The sequence below is a fragment of the Pezoporus occidentalis genome, unplaced genomic scaffold, assembly GCF_034315485.1.
Source record: "Pezoporus occidentalis ecotype Australia unplaced genomic scaffold, CSIRO_AGI_Poc_V1 ctg31, whole genome shotgun sequence".
Lineage (NCBI taxonomy): Eukaryota > Metazoa > Chordata > Aves > Psittaciformes > Psittacidae > Pezoporus > Pezoporus occidentalis.
The window spans coordinates 282,662-305,435 of record NW_026915052.1 but is presented as its reverse complement, the minus strand read 5'-3'; the positions used below and the strand labels follow the sequence as shown (position 1 = coordinate 305,435).

At 39.8% G+C, this 22,774-nt stretch overlaps 1 protein-coding gene and 1 long non-coding RNA gene across 3 annotated transcripts in view; one reads left to right on the top strand and one right to left on the bottom strand.

Moving 5' to 3' along the window:
* VRK1 (VRK serine/threonine kinase 1) overlaps nt 1-22,774 on the bottom strand; it is a 342,112-nt gene that overhangs the window by 223,552 nt on the left and 95,786 nt on the right. The window lies entirely within an intron of this gene.
* Nucleotides 615-7,912, top strand: LOC134168450 (uncharacterized). 2 transcript variants are annotated; one of them, XR_009966551.1, is made up of 3 exons: nt 615-1,100; nt 4,187-4,280; nt 5,876-7,912. It is a non-coding gene; the product is annotated as an uncharacterized LOC134168450 (long non-coding RNA). The 2 variants fall into 2 exon arrangements; XR_009966552.1 differs by lacking the exon at nt 615-1,100 and adding an exon at nt 3,845-4,060.

Genomic DNA, 22,774 nt, shown 5'->3' with positions numbered 1-22,774 from the left:
AAGCAAATCCACATAAACACATGATAAATCTGGTCCTTTGAGGCCAGAGTTCAGCAGCTGGTGACAAGCAAGACAATGCACTGTCTGGGAGAGTGGCAGCCATAGTAGGGACGACAGCCACCCAGCCTTTGAGTCTGTGTGATCTGTTCAGGTCATATACTCCACAGGGTCTACTGGGACTTCTCAGCATCAAACTGATGCCACCACTACCACCATTCACTACTAGTGTATGTGACAAGGAGCAGCTCCAGGATCAGACTCCCACTCACCCAAGCCCATGACAGCCAAAATGTCCCAGAAATGTAATAGCATTGTGATAGAAGACAATAACAGGATCCCAGGGGTGTAAGACTCTCCATCTCTCCTTCTCACTGTGCCACCAGCAGTTCTCGAACACAAGCTGCTAGCTCAAAACCAGCAAGCACAAAAAACCCTGACTTCCTGTAAGGAACTGTCACCTACCTTTGAAGTTTTCCTCAAAGTAATGGCATACTTCTATTAATCCCCTTTAAAAGTATGATAACAGAGAAAAGTATGATAATAGATTTGTGGGAGTTTAAAGTATCATTGTTATAAGAAAACAGGAATAAGGAGGATGACCTTTAAACTGCGGCAGGAGTTTCCTCCCAGTCACAGTCATGAGAGGAGGCCAGAACAAGTTATTCAACTCCTTAGAAGACACCTAGAGGAAAGTTTTAACTTTATTAGTAGTGCTAGCACCTCTAGTCCCTCACTACCATGGTGAGGAACAAGGCCTGCAGGGCAGAGGTCCCTTCCCTTCCTCAACAGGGCATGGCAGGGCAGCTGAGGGGAAGCACCAAAGAGGCTGGCGGATAATTCATCCCCTCCCATGGCTGAGGCAGAAGCAGGAATGCAGCAGCAGTGACTCAGGCCTGGGCCAATCCTTTGTACCACTGTTGTCACTGAGTACACACACAACACTCACCACACAGCCCACTACCGCTGCAAGCCCAACCATGCAACAGCCTCTTCTTCCTGTGCTTCCTGGCTGCTGTGGCACCTGTCTGCCATTTTAACTAAGGAGCTTCTGCTCCAGGCTCTGTGTTCTGATTACAGCCTGTCAATAGCAGATAACTGAGGTAAGAGAACAGAAACTTGACCCATTTTATGGGGTTTTCCTATTACATGCTGAACCTAAATAGGTTTAAAAGAAAACTCAACATATCCAGGTAAGGAAAGCACTGTTTATGCCCATTAAAGCTGTACCACATTACTCCTGGTCACAGAAGAGTCCAGCCAAGGACTAAATGTTTCCCACTTTTCCTTTCTTTCAAAATTTGGCTTACCCAAAGGTAGGCAAATACAATTAGTGGCTTGTATGAACCAGATGGATTCTTTCCTTCTTTTGTGCAAAATTTCATTCAGTTTAGCCATAGCTAGCATTATCCAAATGACAAAATCTACTGTTTCCCTCAGCTGAAACAATAATAAATGTTTATTTACTTAACACAGGAAGAAACTGGGGATATGGAGAAGCTGACTAGTTTTGCAGGCTACACCACAATTTTACTGAAAGAACTTGAAGAAACCAGTTCCTCTGCAACCAGTACTTTTAATGACACTACATACATTCATCATTTTTTTAAATCTAAACTTTGGTATATATGAAATACTGAAATAAACTGAGCCAAAAGACTAATTAAATATGGCCACAGCTACCAATGGGCCTTTTTTATTTGTTTTCCTTCCCCTCCCCCCCCCCCGCCATCTCTGCAGTGTCTGCCTGCAATGATTAAGTTGAAAATGAAGTTCCGACTACTAATTTAATTGAAAATAGCAGATTATATTGTGACAGTGATCTCTCTCTCCCTCATACATCTCCAGTAACAGTGATGGCACACTGCTTTCCCTGCTCAGCTATCTCTGAGCCCAGTGGCACAAAGCATAGCAGCTGACCTACACTGAGGTGGGTGGGAGGGAGGCAGTGTCTCCTCTTGCACGTCAAGAAAGGAGAGAAGAAGAGGTCTAAATATGTAATTATCAAGCCTAGAATCATCACTGTGCTGGTGAAAATACTGAGGAGACATTGACTTTAACTTGTCCTGCTTTAACGTGGCGGAGGTTGGTTTGCCTGCTAGGACGCACCTTGAAGCCATGGCAACAGGGGATTGATGTAATGCTGTATGCATCTGTATAGGTATATTTTTTTTCATGTCAGCCACATAAACCTGCTCTTAACCTCCCATGTATTCTAGCAGTTTCATACTGGGCAGGAGGTGGACAGTGCAGGAGAATTAATTGCAGGAAATATCTGTTATCCATTGAGACAGAGGGCTAAGGATAACTTGCCTTTCAAGAGCACAAAGAAGGAAAGATAAACCTGGGCTTCAGTCATCTCTGCTTCTACCACCTAAACTTTATGGTCTTCTCTAACAATTGTAGCCATTTCTCTGACTATCTGCTTGCCTAACGATTGTTCTCATTTTGTGATGTTTTATTTTTTCTCCCTTGGTGAAGCTCCTTTTATGTCCATACACAGCAGAAATCTGAAAGCCACTCCAAATGCTCTGATTTTAAATAAATACTTCACGTATACAAGCTGTGAAAGTTCTAATCCAAATAATCACTGACGTTTATGACTTATAGCCAAAGATAAATTTGTTCAATTGTTCTTATTGCACCTCCTGCTTTATTGGGATGGTCTATGGACTATTTTTTCAATACTCAGTGCAGGAGATGACCCTCCCAGCCAAAAGAATGTAAGCGTTTGAAGTAAAAATGTCCATGTGTGTATTTACCTATACAGATCATACACATGTACAAAAATATAAAGATATTTTATGAATGGTAATAATATAGTTTGTGTTTGCATTTGAGTCAGCTGAGGTTTTGGGGGTTTTTTTTGCATATTTTGGGTTAGTTTATTTGATTCCACTATTTAAGTATTCTTTTACAGAAATGTCTTTCTGGTTACTTTTTTATTCATGTTGAGCCACCTATAGACTTCTTTCCTCCTAAGACAAAATACTTGAACAATGTTTTCTACTGTTTCTGAAAGGAAGAAAATTATAGCCATCCCAATCCTGCTTTGATGTTAGCAAACTGACACCACCAAGAACAATGACAGAATAAGAAACTGAAAAAAAAAAAAAGACTGCTTCTAAGTTTTTTCTTAAAGAATTTTCATTTGATTTTGGAAAATGTAAGGACTAACCAGCTTATTTCTTCTAGAACACAATTTATATTTATTTCCAGTAGGTACCATCTAACTTAAGCTTTAAATGAAGCTTCAGAAGCATTTAGGTATTCTTAGCAAATCAAGGTTCAGAGTGATGCATAATCACTCCAACTGGAAGTTGTTTGAGTCAACAAATATGTTTGAGTCAACCAAGGCCTCAAATAACAGGAGCTATGGTGGGCATCCAAAGCACAACCACAATAGCAAACTTAATTAAAGTGTCTTTTAGGAAAATACCCACTGAAAGACAGTTGCTGAACTGTTTGCCTCTTCCTCCCCCCTTCTTTTCAGTCTCACAAGAATGATGGACTCCTTTCACTCCCAAGATATACAGAATGGAAAGTTGACAAGACAGCCTGACCCATTCATGAAAAGTTTGAGAAGTGTCCCTGCTGTAAAATGCCCCCAATTTTCCTCACACCTCTTCCTAACCAATTTAGTTTACTCCACTTCTATGCATAGAAATATACTTTGCCCTTTATTCACCCAATTTCAAGGTTATACTCAAACATGTACTGGAAGATAAAAGCTTTAAATAATGTACATTCTCTCATTGTCCTTTTCATTGAGATCACAGGTGCATGAACTCGTCCCCCAGCACAAAAAGCTGTTGTCATGGAAACAGCTCAGGATGCCAACTTGACAACAACTGACATTCAAACCAGGAGGGACACCTTGTCTTCTGCCCTCACCCACCAAACCAGAGCATTTCAGTGGGGCCAAATCTGCAGTATTTCTTCCTTGCCAGGTCTGAGATGTACACTGCTGTGAGGAGGAGGTACAGTTGGCTCCAGCCCCTCACTCCACATACAGTACCCCAAAAATTGCCTTGGGAAAACAGCTACACTACAGCCTAATCAAGTGAGATAAGAAGAGTATCCTTTGCTTTCAGTGCTTGGCAAATGTCGTAAGGGAAGAGGAGGTCAGCTTTCTTAATGGTTGTACCAGATCTTTCACAATGCCATTAAATCATTCTGTTTCTTCCAGAGTGCCAATGGAATACTGCTTTCCTACAGGAAAATCACTTCAGCACTATGCATTTCAGTTTCCTGCTTGTAAAATGGGGATAACCATACCTGCGGTAAGCCTCAGATAAAGAGCTTTTAGTAATCAGTATTGTAATCCATTTTTTCTTACTCTATTTCCATCGATATTGATAGTTTGTGGTAATAATTCACCATTTAGCTCTTCTAATTGAGTAATAAATAGTCCAGGAAGCAGGACTAGGCAAACATGCTGAAAAAGTAGATGCACATTCCAGAGAGATATAAACTCAAAGGAAAGGTGTCTTATTTATTTATATTTTTTCCCCCAGGAGATTTAACTGGAAAGTGCTATCTAGTGAAAATACACTCCTTGCCTTCCTCCATACCTAAGGATTGAAGAACATGTGAAATTGACAAATTTAAAGGAAAAAAATATTTTGCATATTAGTATATATATATAAACATATATATAAATAAATATGTATAAATGTGGTTGGTGGAAGGGAAACAAAATACACACAACAAGCATTTGCTTTCCTGTAGGCTTGTACACATTCTCATGCCTGAATGCTGTCTTGTGATCTCCACATAACCTTTGAAACATAAGTGCATATTTCACCCTTGCAGACTAGCACAACCATTTTTTTGTCATTCCAATTTCATTTCCAGTGCGGTGTGGACTGCGGGCTCAGCAGTCACTGGAGTCTGAAGTGACTCTTGGGACCTCCTCACTGTTCTATATGCAAATGGCCCTGCACCTGGGCATCCGAGCGGGCTTGCCGACAGTTTAGTTATGCAAATCTGATTGATCGAGAGCATATTGCAGAAGAACACACGCAGGCCTGAGACACTGGCAGCTATATTTCACTGGCTAAATTCCCAAAGAAAAAAAAGTTAAATGCCAAGCATTTTGATGCATATTCCTATCAAGCCCTGAAGTGCACTAGCATTTATTTCGGTATGTTTTCAACACTTTGCTTAAATGTTGTTAATGTAATTTCTTGTGCCATTGCTGAATTTACAGAAGGGTTTGTTTTCCCTTACTTTTTTTTTTTTAAAGCCACAAACAAAAAAAAAAAAAAAAACAAAATCCCCAAAAGAGAGTTACTGTGATGTCACAACACAATAGGTCTGTCAGTTTATTTAAAATAATCATTTCAGGCAAATGGAGCAAATGCAGCGTTAAAATATAATTAGGTCCTACAGTATAGAGGAGTGCAAAGAAACTGGTGTACTAGCACAAGTTGCCAACTATTCTTTCCGCAACAAAAGCTAAAACAAACAGTGGGAATGTAGATTACATACTGTCACACAACGTCCAAAGCACTTTTCTATTTACCAAACACTTTGTATAAAATGGCAGAGAAGGAAAAGAAAAATAGAAAAAAGTAGAATCGTCTGGGATCAATTTAAAAGAATAAATTATTTTTTATATTTTTAAAAAAGGAGAAAATAAAGAAAAAGGACTATCCACCTATGTGTGAGCATGTGGAAACCTCTAATATAGAGCATGCTTCAGGCATCAAGTTAATCTCGGTTTATTGCATGCAACTGATTTATCTTCATTTATAAATGAGTGGTGAGCCCTGGTTCTAATATTTGTGTTTCCTCTAGTTGTGTTTATGTACATTAATGCCTTGGAGAACTATTTATTGTGTTGAAATAACACGATTATTTTCTTTTCCCCCAGTTTTTCCAAAAACAGATGCAGACTAAGACTATTTCAATGCTTGGACACTGATAAAGCCACTGGGAAGAGACATAATTTCAGCCTTTTAAATCACTTATTTTATCTTTTATAAGTCACTTTTTAACAGAGGTTTTCAGCAACAATAGTATTCATCAGTATGAATTGAGACATTTTTTTATTAATTTGAAGTTGGAGGTTTTGTTTGTCTGTTTGTTTGTTTGTTTGTTTTAATAGTCTTTTCTCAGACAAGTTTTGGGGTTGATAGTTCCATAGCTAAGGATTTACATTTGCATGGATCCCAAAGCAGAGAAGAGAGAAATGTCTCAGGTGGTATGCAGAAAATGACTAATGCAACAGAGTCTGATCTCAGTTGGAGCCACAAAGCATTCTATAATACAAATTGTTATAACAGGCCACTAGCAAACACCTAATAGTCTGGTCTTACAGAATATGAATTCACAAAAACTCTCATGATACTTCTGTCATGATTCAGTGCACAAAGTTTTATGCTGAGAACATTTTTACATGAGCAGCAATTAAAATACGTATCACTGCCTTTAACTTGAAAAAAGTATCTTACTTTTAATCTCAGTGTTAAAATTGTCATAATCTCAAAAGGACCATGCAAAGAACAAAATTTCTCACAGAAGATTGATCCAAAACACTCTTAGAAACCCCTCTGAAAAATACAGTTCTAGAAAGAAGCCCAACTTATCTAAAGGACTTGAAAAGCAAAGCAACCCTGCTGTAGCAATGTTAGAGCACAATTTATTGAAGAGAAAACATTTCCCTGCACGTTAAGTTGTATTGCCTTTGGCACAGATTCTTCAGCTGTAAATTTGTCCAAGGAATGACATACAGTACACATCAGAGAAGTAATGAAGGAAAGAGGCTTAGATGGGCACTTTGCAGCTGACAGGGAGCCGTTATTGAGCCTTGTCTGCTGTAGTTAGCAAAACAAAAAAGAACACAGAGAGAACATCTTTGTCTGTCCCCAACCCCTGCTACCCTCTCTTTCAAACAGAAAAATAAATAAATAATAAGAAAATAGCCATCTGACAAGCAAAGCCTAGCCAGAGGGTCAAAAATGAAGATCCTGGGAAAGGTCAAGTTTAATCTCTACCCACGATGCCCTCACAACAGCTGACTAACAAAAGGGGCTCAGCACTGTGACTGACAGAATTCTTAATTGTATCCACTCATTCATGACAATTTGATTAAAATATTACGCCAAAGTCTCACCCCCTGTTTGCTTCGATCCTCCAAATCTAATTTTGAATTTTCAGAAAGAAGATTACCTCCACAAGCATGACTGGGATGCTATTAACTTCTACTTAATCTTTATTACTGATGTGAATTTAACATATGTATGGCTTCGTCTCGCTCCTGTTGTTTTCTCTCTAAAGTAACATCTAGGCAATATACAAGTGGCGGACATTAATTTTCACTTTGATATTCTGTCATACCAAAGCTCATACTTTCATATGAAAACTTAAAGATGCACCATCTTAATAGCATGGCACAACTAGATTGCATTAAACAAAATAAAAACCCCAAATACACACTAGCTCCCACCAGCCCACACCAAGAAAAGAACAAAACCCTGCTGAGCAGACTTCAAAGTATTATAACTTTTCACTGTTATCTCCAGCTATCCCCTTCATTACAGTAGCTTTTCCAAGGCCTCACAAGAACAAGTAAATTCTAGTTAATGTCAATAATGCAATTGTGAAGAAGTCAAGCAGGCAGTTCAAATTTCTAATCAATATGGACTAGTCCCAAATTTATGAAACTAGTAATTGAATATGGCCATTGTTACCTGTGTCCTAATTCTCAAAAGATAATTGAATAAAAGATGTTATTTCATTCTCAAATATTCTTATTCCCTCACTTCATTTCTCTCACAAGTAACACAAAGAGAATTAACATCACCAGCTCAATTGTGTTTACGAGAGTATTCACAAATGTATTGAACATGAAACATTACTAATAAAACTGACTGGGTTGGAAAAAATCCACTGAAAAATATTATTTTTTTTTCTTCCTTCTCCCCAAGAGAAAAAAAAAAAAAAGTATTTTTTATTTTGCAAAACTTTTTTTCAGCATTTATGTCCATGTCTACTAATTGTTATTGTAAAAAGAGAAGTAATAAATTAATCTTCCTAAACTCAGACTTGGTGACTTCCAAATTTGCCTGTCTAACTGCTGCTCCCATCAGCAGGAGAGCACTTGTATTTGATTGAGTCTTGGGAGGGGAGTGGGCAGAATATCACTTACAGTCATTTAACATGTTTACTAGTCACAAAGAGTTGTAGAACTACCTTTAGTCTCTCAAATCCCATACCACCTGGACAATGAATGCATGGTAGGCTGATATCTAGAAGTAATCACTGGAAGAGGTTTCTCAGAATTCTTTTCCACATTTCATACACCATTTTGCTCAAATATATATTTGCAGTACTGTTCAGATTTTTTTTTTACAAGGAAAATAATCCGTATCTCTGTACAGAAACCTCACTCATCAGCTCTCAGGCCCAGAATTATACCCACCCTCAAGGTATTTAAGATGCTTCTACCACCGCTGTATATAGGAATATACACATATTCTCTCTAGTCTGTTCTTTCTGTTTCTAGCAATGTAGTGATGCTCAAGAGCCTCAGGTTAGAAAAATAGCAGCATAATAAAGAACATCCATGTCCTTCAACACTGTCATTGTTTCCAAATTATTCCCACTGCAGTTGCAGAAGTGTGAAAATTGTCTGAAAAACATGAATCTTACTGGCCCATCCCAGTGAAATCCCTACTTCAACAAATTTCACCAAAGTCTTTATAGGATCGATACATAATGGATGACATCACAGGATGCAAATAAACATTTGATAGATATACAGATCTCATCCTCGAGCAGGACACTCCTCTGACTCCAAATCTCACAATTTGTTTAACACTGAGTATGACATTACAATATAATCAACCCTCAAAGACTTCCCAGTGCCATTGGGAGCACTGGTGTAACACATCGAGCACTTCAGAATCAGCTTTGCTACCCTCCAGCAACTCAGGAAAGGGTGGATAAAAACTTCAAAAAGTGATAGAGCACTCTGATTCCCCCTACAAATGAATACTAGAAGAACTTCTACACTCCCAAAGCGTAAGACAAAAAGCCAGTTTCCTGTTAGGTAGGCAGGAAAGGAAACTCCACATGTGTTTTGTTCTCTAAGGACACAGTGTTTTCTGAGAGTTTTTTGGATAATACAGACCAGAAGCTGAGTAACACAACTGTATTGCAATGGCAGGCTTTGCAGGACAGCTTTAACACATAGGAGCTTCCCTTTGTTTAGTGTTATATTTGCTTATACACAGATCATAGAATCACAGAATCATAGAATCGTTAGGGTTGGAAAGGACCTTAAGATCATCTAGTTCCAACCCCCCTGCCGTGCACAGGGACACCTCACACTAAACCATATCACCCAAGGCCTCATCCAACCTGGCCTTGAACACTGCCAGGGATGGAGCATTCACAACCTCCCTGGGCAACCTATTCCAGTGCCTCACCACCCTAACAGGAAAGAACTTCCTTCTTACATCCAACCTAAACTTCCCCTGTTTAAGTTTTAACCCATTACCCCTTGTCCTATCACTACAGTCCCTAATGAAGAGTCCCTCTCCAGCATCCCTATAGGCCCCCTTCAGATACTGGAAGGCTGCTATGAGGTCTCAATGCAGCCTTCTCTTCTCCAGGCTGAACAGCCCCAACTTCCTTAGCCTGTCTTCATACGGGAGATGCTCCAGTCCCCTGACCATCCTCGTGGCCCTCCTCTGGACTTGTTCCAACAGTTCCATGTCCTTTTTATGTTGAGGACACCAGAACTGCACACAATACTCCAGGTGAGGTCTCACGAGAGCAGAGTAGAGGGGCAGGATCACCTCCTTCGACCTGCTGGTCACACTCCTTTTGATGCAGCCCAGGACACAGTTGGCTTTCTGGGCTGCAAGCACACACTGAAGCCGGCTGATGTTCATTTTCTCATTGACCAGCACCCCCAAGTCCTTCTCCGCAGGGCTGCTCTGAATCTCTTCTCTGCCCAACCTGTAGCTGTGCCTGGGATTGCTCCGACCCAGGTGTAGGACCTTACACTTGGCATGGTTAAACCTCATGAGGCTGGCATCAGCCCACCTCACAAGTGTGTCAAGGTCCCTCTGGATGGCATTCCTTCTCTCCAGGGTATCAACCGAACCACGCAGCTTGGTGTCATCGGCAAACTTGCTGAGGGCGCACTCAATCCCACTGTCCATGTCAGCAACAAAGATGTTAAACAAGACCGGTCCCAACACCGATCCCTGACGGACACCACTCGTTACTGGTCTCCAGTTGGACACTGAGCCATTGACCACAACTCTTTGTGTGCGGCCATCCAGCCAGTTCTTTATCCACCGAGTGGTCCATCCATCAAATTGATGTCTCTCCAATTTAGAGACAAGGATGTCACGTGGGACAGTGTCGAATGCTTTGCACAAGTCCAGGTAGATGACATCAACTGCTCTACCCCTGTCCATCAGTTCTGTAGCCCCATCATAGAAGGCCACCAAATTGGTCAGGCAGGATTTCCCCTTAGTGAAGCCATGCTGGCTGTCACCAAGCACCTTGTTGATTTTCATGTGCCTTAGCATGCCTTCCAGGAGAATCTGCTCCAAGATTTTGCCAGGCACAGAGGTGAGACTGACTGGTCTGTAATTCCCCGGGTCATCCATTTTCCCCTTCTTGAAAATGGGGGTTATATTTCCCTTTTTCCAGTCATCGGGAACTTCACCTGACTGCCAGGATTTCTCAAATATGATGGACAGTGGCTTAGCAACTTCATTTGCCAGCTCCTTCAGGACCCACGGATGGATTTCATCAGGACCCATGGACTTGTGCACATTCGGATTTTTAAGATGGTCTCGAACCAGATCCTCTCCTACAGTGGGTGCAAGGTCTTCATTCTCACAGTCCCTGCATCTGCCTTCCAAGACTTGGGTGGTGTGGTCAGAGCCTTTGCCAGTGAAGACCGAGGCAAAGAAGTCATTCAGAACCTCAGCCTTCTCCAAATCCTGTGTAGCCAGTTCTCCTGAGAGCTTCCTGAGAGGGCCTACATTCTCCCTAGTTTGTTTTTTATTTGCTATGTACCTGTAGAAACCCTTTAATACCTCTAGCTAAGTTTAATTCTAACTGAGCCTTAGCTTTCCTAACCTGGTCCCTGGCTTCTCGGACAACATCCCTGTACTCTTCCCATGCCACCTGTCCTTGCTTCCACTTATTATAAGCCTCTTTTCATTTGAATTTTCCTCAGCAGCTCCTTATCCATCCAAGGAGGTCTCCTGGCCCTCCTGCTGCACTTCCTTCTGGTTGGGATGCAACACTCCTGAGCTTGCAGCAGGTGATCCTTGAATATCAACCAACAGTCTTGGGCCCCCCTGCCCTCTAGGGCTATACCCCATGGAACCTTACTAAGCAGGTTCCTGAAGAGGCCAAAGTCTGCTCTCTTGAAGTCCAGGGCAGTGAGCTTGCTGCACGCTCTTCTCACTGTCCTGAGGATCTCAAATTCAACCATCTCATGATCGCTGCATCCAAGGCTGCCCTGGAGCGTCACATTTCTAACCAGCCCTACCTGTTGGTGAGCACGAGGTCAAGCATGGCACCTCTCCTTGTCGGCTCCTCTATTACTTGCAGAAGGAAGTTGTCTTCTACACAATCGAGGAACCTCCTGGATTGCTTGTGTCGGGCCATACCGTCCTTCCAAGAGATGTCAGGGTGGTTGAAGTCACCCATGAGAACAAGGGCCTGCGAGCGTGAGGCTTTTCCTATCTGTCTATAGAGTGCTTCATCCACAGGTTCTCCTTGATCAGGCGGTCTGTAGCAGATATCACTAGTGGTTCCTTTTTCTTTGCTTGATTTTTAACAATTGCAAAACTCCATCAGTTTTACTAGCTAACTGTTTCTCAGTTTTCAGCAAATAACTGCTGGGAAGATGAGTACTAGCTGTGCAGGCAGAGGACCACAGGAATCTCTCCCATATCACATAAGCAGAGGGACAGTCAGCACACTTAATGACACCAACAAATACTCCAGCTTGCTTTGACTCATTCTCCCCAAGAAAATGCATCCCCAGTCTCCTATCTTAGCTTCCTCCAAAGCATGCACAGGTTTTCTACTGCACAAAATCCAGCATAGCATTTCCACTGCTGCTATGGGATGAAGCTTGGCTCCTTCCATGGAAGCTAGCCACTTCGAGGTTAGCTGCCCACGCTCCTTGATATCAAACTAGAAGCTACTCCAATCTACTGAATACCAATACATGTCCCACATCTCCCGAGACATTTCTTTAGGGATCTGTAGCTAAAGGATCACAAGATATGGTTCTTCCCCCATCCCTGTCTTCCATCCATCTTTCAAAACAAATGGGGGATTTTGCCTTGCTTAGACTTTGGACTTTTCTTCCTCATATATATATATATATATATATATATATATATATATGACTATAACAGGATTTGTGGAATTACATCAACAGAAACACAGATAAATGCAAAGTTGTGCTGAGCCTTGCTGTAGGCAGTAACCACATTAATACATTGCTTGCTCCAACATGCCCAAACTCCCCACAGGGTTTCTATACTGGACAAATAGTAGTTAGAGGAAGAGTAGTCAAAAGGCTAATGGGAATAAATCAATAAGAGATAGCAGCTTGAAGAAATTAAACCCTAAATAAGAAGGCAGAGCATCCTCCTGTTTGGTCCACAGGAACAGAGTGGAAGCTGAATATACCAGGGTTTTAAAGTTTCCACATGAGTATTTCTAAATAGCCATGCCAGGACTTTTAAAAATTTCTTTTCACCACTGTACACACAGAAAAACTGCACTTATTTTCCAAACTGGAGGGGAACATCACCTCTCTTTCTATACCTAGAGGTTACATGCACCTATGGAAAGACTCTGAGATGTTAACTCAGTTATGGAGTTTACTTGGAACAAGGAAATAAAAATTAAACAAACTCCCCATCCCCACACATATCTCTATATGTCTGTTCCCAGTGCAGAGACAGGGCCTTTGTCAGGAGTTTCTGTCTCTTTGAAGCATAATACTAAGCAGTCATTACTTTTTTAGATAGAACCAGGAGTTTTCAATTTATTACTCTGGTATCCAAAGAACTGAAATCTGGGGGGGAAAGAGAATGGGATACCCCACAATCACTCCAAGGCCCAAAAGAAATCTTATGCCTGCTTAAGTATTCAACCATCATTTGAATAAAACCAGTCTGCTTTCTGTTCAGTGTATGCCAAATGGGTTGCTGTCATTTCCAGTAGGATTTTTTTCTTTTTTCTTCCAGTTCACAACTGCCTTCTATTGTCAATGCAGTGAATAGCCAACAACAATTTAAAGTAGTGGGCTCCTATCAGCACTGTTCTCCTGTTCAGAGGCACAGAGAACAAGAATACATCTATGTTTTCCATACAGTGTAGAAAAATGTAATTCTCTGTTTAGTGTCATATCAACAACTCGTGTCCCAGCTCACCGCCATGGGCAATGAATGACAGACTGAGCTGTCCACCCTGACAATGCGACCAAGATATCTGTGGTTGAGACTGATATATCATTCCCTCCCCCCACCCCCAAAAGAATGTTGCTGGAGAAATCTATTTTTATTCCTATATTTGTTTTTTACCTACATACAAAGTACAGATAAAAATGAAATTGAGTTCATTAAACAAGCTGCAAATAATGTCTTGATAGCACAGGAGATGTTAAATTCCCTCGCATTGCAGCATGTGCTCTCAATGGAGTACAGGTTTCTTTATAATACTAATAAAAAATAGCTCTAGTTCCCTTCTTTCAACAAAGGCTTCCCCCCACCCCAGCAATTCAGTAGAATATATCTTATTTTCTAGTATAAAAAGAAGCCCTTTCCTCCTTTATAGGTAGCTGGCACATCACAGTTAACAATATGTAGCTGAAGGGCGATTAACTCCAGGTAACATAGGCCTGGAACAGGCAATAAAGTGGTAGCTTGGAGCTGTGCACTGAAAACAGCATTTATTCAAGGGAAGGGAAGAAATGAAACAAAACTTTGACAATGTTAGAAAAGATGAAGAAGAAATAGGTTGAGGTAGCTATAGCACAGCAATGATTTACATGCCGTTAACGTACAGTGTCTGTATGCTGTGTTCAGGACAATATTTAAATAAAAGCAGTGTTAGGCTTGGCAGCCTGTGTATTAACACACTGAATTTATGTTGCCTCCAAGGTAAAAAGCATCTCCTTATTGTAACAAATACAGGAATTACAACTTGTTGAGAGCATTTTGGGCTCTATCTTCTTCCTTAAGCACAGCGTACTGGATTTGTTTCAGTTTATTGTTATTTTGCCATAATATTTTTAATGTTTTCATTTGTTCAGAAGTTGTTGAGGATGATGGTAATTTTTTTCTTTCTATTGTTTCAAACTTAAAAACCTCCTCAGCAGAGGAAAAAATAAATTTATACGAGACAATGGAAAGGGGAAGTTTCAGCTTAACAGGCAATTGGAGTTGGTGGAGTACAGGAATATGGGCTGCAGGCTTGTGGCACAAGAGTATTCCTATCCTGCAACGGTTAAATTTATATGAGCTGTGGATGGGTGCTGTGGAGAACAGAAAAAATGGTGGAGTCTCCGAACAGGTCCTTTGACACTCTACCAGCATCGGTGTCATCGCTGTCTTGATCCTCCTTTGCTTCTTATGGGCCCTCCCCAAACTATCTGAGCGGCGGGGTAATGTTGGTCATAGGGGGATCTTAGCAGCTGGTTGTTTTGTGACAAATGACACAGAATCAGCAATAGTACATGACCTTTATGGATTCTGGCTGTCTCTTAGAAGTATGTGAAATATTCACAACGAAATACAAAACCTACTTGAAATTCAAGTTGCTCCTTAGACAATTACTATGGAACCAAAAGACCTAAATGCCCTGTATTGGTAAGATATTTATATTTCTACTGCCCCCATAAAGTTCTCTGCCTTGTGCATTGTTGTAGAAAATAACAAGAAGTCAGAGCTTTTTTAAGTGCAAGGCCTGTCCTAGATGACTTCCTGAAGTACAGATGAATGACAGTGGAAGAAAAGTAATCCCACTGGCAGCAATGTGATCAGTAGGAGCCTTGGAGCTGAGGTGTGAAACCGTTCAGACTCAGCCAAAATAAGCCACTGCTACTGAAGGGTGTGTGGGGGGAAGCATGTAGAATTCAGGCATTAGTTTAGAAAAGCGAGCACAGTGTTTGCTACAAATTTCTAAACAAAGTACACTGAATCAACAATTCAAGAAATCATAACACATTCTTCTGCCTCCCAGAGCAAAAACGCTAATCATGTTAGGTCCCTCTGAACATCTGTCATCCTCCACAGTGTATGGAAAAAGGTGAAGTTTAGATCAACGGCCACGAATTCTGTCAGACCACGTATAAGGAAGTCAGTGTCATACTTCAAGGGCTGACTCTTTCATGTGTTATATCCCTTTCCAATTTAATTTAGGTTGGATTTTCCTGCCCAAATTCCTTATACTATGACTTAGCATCGCACTCTGAGGACAAAGTTCTAGGCATTAAAAGGCGGTTGTTGGGAAATTAACATATAGCTACCTTGATAAATGAAAAGCAGAAATAAGGTACAAGTATCAGAAGCAATTAAATACTGAAGTATCTTGCCTTGGGGCAGGTTTTCTTATCACCTATAATCCTTAAATCAAGATTAACCATGCAGTTTCACTAAAAGGTATTCTTTGGCTCAGGAATCATCCAAGAAAGTTCTGCAACCAGTGTTGTGTGTGACTAGAGCTACGTAGGATGTTAGACTAAGTTGTCACAATAGTCCCTCCTAGACTTATATTCTGTAAGAATTCCGAATCATCACATCAAACATCCTCCTCTCTCCACCTGATAAATGTGAAACAATTTCTGTAGGAGAACAACATAACATACAGTTCTAAGAGTTACCACAAACTATTGCTAGGTCACAGAAGTCTATGAAAAGGTGTAAGGTCAGAAAGAATTTGTGTAGATAAAGCAACCTCCAGAGTGAAACACAAAAGTTAAGTATTTTCAGATAAACTGATGAAAGAGCACATAAAGTTAGCACATAAACACAAAGTCCATGCTGATCATAATATGATCTGATTTAAAATATTCCTTGAGGCGAGGTTTTAGTAATACTTAAAAAGACCTGATAGCTCCCTGTCATGATATGTCCATGTTATTAAGTTGTAAAGCAACTGTCTTGCTCATAAAACAATCCAAATGGGAAAACACATGGTGGACAAAGCCAAGGACAATAGCAGAAATCAGTGATGAACTTTGGTTTGATTATGTGTTGAAATGTGCCTCCTAAGAACCTGCATTAGCTTTGACAAGTCACATCTTAATGCAATTCATCTTCATCTGGCTGAAGCATGAAGAAATAAACACCAGGCAAATGGAAGCTAGGCAAGGAGGAGGTAACACTGACAAAAGCATCACTAGGACAAATTTCCCAAGTCACTCCCAGAGCTGCAGTGAGAGACAAGATGACGATCTGTGAAAACCTTCTGTTGCTATGTCAAGTGAATGCTGCAGGATCATTTTATGCCTGCATTCCAGCCAGTTTTCAGGGTTTTCTCCACCCTTCTCTGAGGCAAATTCTGGGTTCTGCAATTCATTTGCTGTCCTCCTCACCCATATATTAATTACATCCCCTCATCTGATCTTAGCCTGCTACTATACTCCTACTACTTCTTTTCCAGGAACTTCACTGTAGTTGTGGATTGATTTTTTTTGTACTTCACAATTCAGTTCTCCATTCTTCTGTTGATTCTGTTCTTTCACACACTTCCCATCTCATTACTATAACTCCCAGTCTTCTGGTTTTGCTCCTTGCACTTGAGCTCCATATTGCACATACAACTGATTTTGCTTTCATTATCTTTTCTTAGGATCATTATGACGTTTGCTAAATAATTTTACCTTTCCTACTTGGTGTTGTCAAAAACCTTGCATTATGCAATTTTGCATTTTCCCTGGCAAACTGCCAAGCTTCTTAAGGTTTTACTAAATTTGGCCCAGCCAGTCAGAACAAAATCCTGACTTGCTCCTTCTGTTATCTGAGATATTGCTGGTTTACCTGAATTTAAGAGCATCATTCATTTCATTAGCAATCCACCAATCTGGTTCTTTTCTGAAGTTTCACATCTATTCTGATGGGTTGGTGTAATGTTTGAGACCCTGCAATGTGCTTAGCCTTAAAGTTTTCCATGAAAATACATCTCATTCACAAGTTCTTAGCACTTGCACCAGCTTTCAGTCACAATGTGTTTTATAAAGAACAAATCCTAAAAACATCCATGGACCTTAAGCAATAACCCATTTTTAAGTGCATCAGAGGTTGCAGGAACACACTGCCAGAACTCAAGACAGTTTGTATCAGTTCACTAAGCCCTCCATGCTGTTATACCCAGATAGATAGGACATGTTTAAACCCAACGTGTTGCTTAGCCTGAGATGATAGAGGGGAATCCCTTAACCTGTCCAAAAAAAGGTGAAGAATCATTTCAGTATTCAAAGTGACTGAAGCATGTAAATTTTCCCTTATGTTCCCATTAAAGTTCTGTCTTTTGTCTTGAAAATTCTGGCAAATTTCAAGCCCCATTGAAACAGCTACTTCATAGAAATATGGCATGTGACTCCCTCAAGGACAACTGGCAGGCAGATAAAATCCAGGTCATTTTTGAAATCCTGTATTAAATTAACAAGACAACTTCTGGGTGCATTGCTGACTGCACAGCCATAACCTCTCACAACAGTACAATGTCTCAAGTTTCCAGGATGCTTTCTCACACATCTTTATTCTTTCCTTCCCAGTCTCCAGGATAGTACAGACCAAGATGCTGGGTACTTTTGAGAACTATGGGGACAGGCTATACACTACATACTATACTTGCACTCTGCCAATGACAGCCAATAGTAGTAAGAGAGTAAAGAGAGCCAAGATGATAAAAGGTTAGCCAAACTTTCTGCACATAGAAAAGGTAAACTACTTACTTTTGAAGGTCAACAACAAAAAAAATTACACTAAAGGGATAAAACTAAGAAGATGAATATAAGTCTTCAATAATACATGGGCTGGCATGACTGTGGCAACATCAACCTCCCTACAGTAGCTCTTTCTCTACCCTCTTGGATATCACTTATTTTAATAACACATTTACTGATGAGAATAAAGCTAATGTAGCATGAAGAGAAGGATGGAATAGAAGGCATCTTATTTGTCAATACATCGTCACTGTCACTCAGCTTTGGTAATGAGGTGCAATATGAACGGCAGTCTGATTTTCAAAAACAGAAGCATGTCTTTTCATTTTCATATGAAAGTGTGGGAGTTCAGAACTATTGAAAAGTAGTTTTTGTTGTTGCCACTGTTGCTTTTTTTTCTCCCCAAACTTGTACAGGCTTTGTCAATAACTTTATCTATTTATCTATTTGAGATGAGCTTTAGAATCTATTAGAATAAAAGATTTCTGTAGAAACATCAAATTTTCATGATTCTACCATTATATTTGTATTGTTGGGTTCTTTCCTTACAGTACAGCTCATGCTAACACCTCTGCTTTTATTTTTTCAGAAAGTATAAACTCTCCAATTGTAAAGAAGAGTTTGAAAAAAGGCGATTCCCATAAAGATTAAACAGGGGAAGACAGACAAGGCAATATTTTCTTCATCTCTTGAGAGAAAAGGGATTTGATTCACGATTTTTGAAAATCTGAGGTCAGGAACAATTTTCAGATTGTTTTACTAAACCATAAAGTAATAATAATAATAATCAAAATCTTAGATAAAAGCTATTCTGTTGCTGCTACTGAAGAGAGATTTACCTCCATTTCCAAGGGATTACCAATTTAATAGTCTTTAATAACCTGCAATTGCCAGGCAAACATGTTTTATTCCTTCACTTCAACAATAGCCTAAAAGTGCCAAAACCATTTTCATTTATCTTCAGTCAGTGAAGTAGATGGCAAGACAAGAAGGAGCTTTATCTAACAATAGCGCTGGTGTCTTACAATTGTCTTAAATATTTCAACAAAGAGATAGCTCAGTGTATTTCTCTGGCTACCAATGAGCTGCCAAAAGTCAATAACTTTACCTTTAAAACCAGACTGATCTCTAAAGCTTTTCTTGCAGCTGAGAGATTAAGGCAGACTTGTATAAACATATTTATGAAATAAGAGCAAGGGACTTGAGCCTGGCAGTTTGGAATGTAACACCATTCTGTATCTATATTATTTTGGGGATTAGAAACCATTAATTTCTAAAATTGTGCTGTGGAGCATAAGTGGCAACAGCTGCAGCTATCTGTTTGCTGTCTTTCCACATGGGCTGTTTTCTGTGCAAGATATGCATGAAGAACACAAATAAATGGGGTGCTACCTCTTTAGACAGGGCCTGGCAAATCTGAAATAAAAAACTACAAAGTATGAACCATGTTTGCTTTAAAATGATGAACTTAGGTGTTCATAAAAATGGCATCTTAAGGCATGTCCTTACACACTTCCCATTTCTGTAATCCATTCTTTTTGGCATGAACAAACTAATAAAATGCCCCTTCTTATTATGTCACTACTGTACATGAAATATTTCATGCATAAAATATTAATCCCAGACACAGGTCTTTGATAGAATGATTGTACTGGCTAAAAGAAGAGAGAAAGGTTTCTGAACGTAGCTTCATTAATGCATTCTAATGCAACTATATTCAAGGCCACAGCTTTTCAATAGCACAGAAAAAGCAATCCTTTGCACAGTTTAATGATGTGGACAAGCTGACTGACAGAATCAGAATGAGACACACCATGTGTCCTATTAATATTTGTTCTATAAACACAGAAACAAAAAAAAAAAAAGCCAAACCAACCAAAACTCAGTTACTCAGGTTTTCTTTGACCCTTATTTTTCACAGAACCTAACTTTTTAAAGAACTTACTTCAAAGTGAATCTGGAAAAAAGTAAAAGTTTTGATTCTTGCCCACTAGGGAAAAAGAAAAAAAATCAGGGTGGGAAGTAAAAAAATAACCTATTATTAACTTAGTTTTTAAGCTTTCATAAGACTTTTATTGTTGAGAATTGTTACTGCTTATTTCAAAATTTCAGCATACCGCACTGTTAGGAAATAATTCAGGAAATAATAGCACAATGAAATATCTCAATATAGATATTTTAATTAGGAGAACCAGGCATGTCTGATACTCCATTCCTTATAGATGACAAACTGTTTCCCATGCCAGGTCCTGGCTGCCCCTTGTGTAGAGATCAGGAACTTCGCTGGAACATGCTACTTTTCTATCATGGTCTGCACTTCTTTGACATCTGAAGCCACAACGTGGGGGAGAGGGGAGAACGGAGGAGGTGTAATTATTTCTTACCATGATACTGAGTCAGAACATGACTGAAGTTTTACAGCAGAAGGACAATTCCAGCTCCTTTGATTCAGTCTTAACATCAGATATTCTGTCTGAGAAGGAGACTAATGAAAGTCTTCCACCCTCCACAGGAAGACCGTCCTCCATAGTTAATTACACAGGGCTTTGTCCAGACCACTTCTAAATGTTTTCCTTAGTGGAATTCATTTTCTTCTCTTGCAAGAGTATTTTATAGTTTAAGAAGCCTGAAAACTCATATAAAGAAAGCTGTTCAAAGTAGTCCATCTGTTACCAGTGGGATAGCTCACGTGAATGAAGAGTTATAGCATTAAGCATAATAGAGTTCAAAACCAGAAAATGTTTCTCAGTTGGTGTCTGCAGAGCTGCTTCTCCCACATATTCTCATTCCTCTCTCCAGCTGCAATTGCTCCTGTGCATTCCCCTACTTAAGTACATTGTCCCAGAGGCACAACCACCATTACTGATAGGCTCAGCCTTGGCCAGTGCTGGGTACATCTTGGCGCTGGCTGGCATTGGTTTCATTAGCATAAGGGAAGCTGCTAGCAGCTTCTTACAGAAGCCACCTATGTCCCTCCTGCTACCAAAACATTGCCATACAAACCCAATATCCCCTTTTTGTTGTATGCCAAGGAATTTTTTTTTTTCCCTTTTCTCATTCCCTACAGTGTCCAAATCCTTCTGGATATTTATTTTACTCTTTTTTCTTTATAAGTGATTCTCTCCTCCTTCCCCTTTCAAACTCTATTAGTCTCTGCTTACTGACCTCGGAGCTGATAAACTACAGTCCCAGGACGGTTTGTGGTGAAGTAGTTGTGGTCTCACCTCTGGACTGTGAGGTGCTGTTTTGTACACAGGCCACAAAACACCACATGATAAATAGAAATAAAAGGCTGCTCTGCAGTACAAATAAACTTACATTGAGAAGAGGTATGTGCTGCTGGAACAAAAACAACCACTTGTGCATGGGATTTCTTCAGTATCGAATAGCAGAAATGTCCAATTATAGGCTTTTCTTACAAAATAAATTAGAACTTCAATGGGGTATCAAATAATTATCTCTTAGGAAAATGACTTTAATTTGATGCTAATAGGGCTAAAAGAATATTTAGCTCCATCATTTATGTATGAAGTGGTCCTATAAGCCCTTCAGTATCAAAATGTGAAAAAGCGCTTAAATAGTAGTCATAGTCCCATACAGTAACCTTGTTACTTTTTCCCACTTGGAATGATGCAAAGAAAATTGCCAAAGCTGCACCACAAGATTAATTACAGACTCATCATGCAATTCCAAAACCACAATACTTAGGCAGCTAAGCAAGAGTAGCTTTCTAATAAATTTAATCAACTGCCAGGTAAAACCTTCAGACTAGTAGAAGATGTGACGTAAAAAGAGAAAACAATGAATTTGAGTAGGCTACAATACCATTCATTAGGCATTTTTGACAGAAAAATAAAGCACTGACCCATTGCATGCATTCTTCAACAATATTCTAAATAAAGTGTTTAACAAAATTAAAAAAAAATATTAAAAGTGACAGAAGTCATACTTATTTTATATGAAAGACTGAAATTAAGGAGTTCCTTAACCTACTAAAGGTGATCTTCCTTGCCAGAAGGACTCCTACCAGGAAATGTAAGGGTAGCTTATCTGAATGTTTTCTGTCAGATGTTATAAATGTCATTCCCTACTGCTGGCACCAGGCTGCCATTTAGCTCTCAGTACATGAAATAGGGAGTGTCCTTTCCTAAATTTGTTTAAATGTCTCTCACATAGTATATTATTTTATAGAAAACACAAACAAGTGAACCAGCACAGCCAAACTCTCTTCAAAACAATTAAAAATAGATAACACCTGAACAAACTTGCTGCCAATTAGCACGTAGTAGGTTGCTTTGATGATCACATCCACAGAAATTCAATCTCTCAAAAAATCAGTAGTATACCAAAGGCTAGGAAGAGAGACAAAGCAGTTATGGAGCACAAGAAAGTTAGTTTTCTCTCCCTTTCAACACTCACTCCACTCCCTCAAGAAAGGGAGATAGAACCAGGCCATTTCCCCCTCTAACATGCTAAAGCTTTCAAACAGCTCCCAGGCATTTTAGAAGCAGTTGTACAGTGTTTGCTTGCCACTTTCAATTAAACATGGTGCAGCAGTCTGATGTCACTAGGATCTACTAATAGGAAGAGTTTAAGAGAGTATCCAAACTCCAAACAAACTATTCACAGAGGTCTGCATTTTCCAGATAAAGACTGAGGCAGTTTATAGAGACAAGAACAGGGAGAACAACATAAAGTACTACCTTCCCTGTCTTTAAACTCTCCCAGTATCTGGTGAATCCCGATAATTTACTGCATATGGCCAAAATGACTGACTTGCAGGATTCTGTAAAGTTAGTGCCAGTTTTGTGCATGTCCTTAGAG